General features: G+C 56.2%; 1 long non-coding RNA gene across 1 annotated transcript in view; it reads left to right on the forward strand.

The window, feature by feature from the left end:
- The window catches only part of LOC110584529, a 3,250-nt gene extending 1,808 nt beyond the window's left edge, over window positions 1–1,442 (forward strand). The window contains exon 3 of the long non-coding RNA XR_002480579.1: window positions 1,424–1,442. This is a non-coding gene — a long non-coding RNA (uncharacterized LOC110584529). The remainder of the gene's footprint in view (window positions 1–1,423) is intronic.
- Window positions 1,443–1,754: the final 312 nt, after the last annotated feature.

Consider the following 1,754-nt stretch of genomic DNA (forward strand, 5'->3'; position numbering starts at 1 on the left):
AGGGGCTTCCCATGGCCTTCAGGAGAAGCCCAAACCTCTTGGTCCTCCACGAGTTGACCAGCCCTTCCAGCTCCGTCTTCTGCCGTCCCGCATCCTGGGCTCGGTCACATGGTGCGTGCATGGACGCTGGTGGCTCCTCTCACCTTCCACCCATGCACGTGCTGCAGCCTCGCAGGAAGTCTGGTTATCTCAGGTGGTCTCTGAGGCCTCAGCTTAGAAGCTTTGTCCTTCCAGAAGTTTCCTTGCCTGTCCCCCCTCAAGGATGTGCTCTTTCTGCAAGGTCTCACGGCACCCCGTGCGTACCCTTCGTGAGCCCCCAGCCCAGCACGGGCTCTTCAAGGAGAGGGACTCTGTCCTCGGTATTGTCCTGCATGGTGCTCATTACTTCCCACCTAGTGCAGTGCGCGGCCCACAGCAGGGCTCAGAGGGCAGATCAGCACTGGGGAGCGGCAGAGAAGAAATACAGCGGAGTGCGGAGTCGCTGACAAGACAGGGCAACGCAGGGGTTTCACCCCGTGGTCTCACCTTTCTAAAGCGAGGACAGGATTGGCCGCTGAGAGCCAGGGTGATGCGCGACATAGCGGAGTTCTAAGGAGAGAAGGGAAGGTACCAAGTGTCTGCTGCTCTCTCCTGGGTGGTTCCCAAGCAGGGGCTTCTGTTTCAGGAATTCAGGATGCTGTGGGATGTGGCTGTGAGCAGGTCACGGAGGATGCTGGGCCCCGGGCCTGCACTCCGTGGAAGCTCTGTGGGGAGGAGACGCTGCGGGACGCAGAGCTGGCCCCACCGGGGGAGGGGGGCGTCCATACGCTCTCCGCTCTCTGACTTTGGGGTGAAACACACAAACAAGGAGAGTCTGTAAAGGGGTCATTGGCATCAGAAGATCGAGGATTCCCAGTGGTTTTGATGCCTGGTGGCAGGGTGCTTGCGGTCTGTGCCGAAGGGCGTCCAGCCTCATCTTGGGGGGATGGCAGGGTGGGGGGGCACAGTTCCGGGTTTGCCTGGGTGTTCTGGAAGGACTGGGCTCTCACCTCCTCCTCCGTCCTTCTCTGTCCTGCTTGTGTTACTGGATCTGCACCGTTTCTCCTTGGCCAGTGGGCACGAGGTTTAGATTTTGTCTGTGGACGGTGCCAGAGGGACAGTGCAAGGCCACAGGAAAAGGAAAAGGAAGGGAGTTCTCCTCCTGGCGCTCATGCACCACTTAATTTTTTTTTCTTTTAAAAATTGTATATATTTATTAGAGAGCAGGCATAAGTGGGAGTGTTCCGGTGGTGGCCACAATCTCCAAAAAGGTCCGAATCTCAGCCCCAGCCAGGACACAGTCCTCTTCTCAGTTCTTTATTCCTCCCTCTTCAACTTCTCAGTATGGGGGAAGAGGTGATGTTTGTATTTTAGGAATGCTAGCATGGTCTACTTATCATTTCAGATCCAGAGATCAGGAATAACATAAAGGACCAGAAGTCAAAGATGGACGTTCCTGGAGACATAGATCCAGCAAGGGTTGTATCCGAAGGATGCCAGAGACTGATCTGTCAGGAGCATGGGTTGGTTGAAGCTGCTGACCCTGTGATCGGGTCATTGAGGTGTTGGGTGAGCCCCTCACAGGATGCAGGGGGCTCCCCGCTTCCCAAGGGAGAGCTATCAAGGAAGCGAATCTCATTCCCGCAAAAGCCATCGCAGGAGAGAGCAGCCACGGGTGTAATGGGAGAGAAAGAACACTTGCTGCAGGAGAAAGATCCCACAGCAGAGAAGCCTGT

The sequence above is a fragment of the Neomonachus schauinslandi genome, chromosome 15 (genome assembly GCF_002201575.2).
Source record: "Neomonachus schauinslandi chromosome 15, ASM220157v2, whole genome shotgun sequence".
Taxonomy (NCBI): domain Eukaryota; kingdom Metazoa; phylum Chordata; class Mammalia; order Carnivora; family Phocidae; genus Neomonachus; species Neomonachus schauinslandi.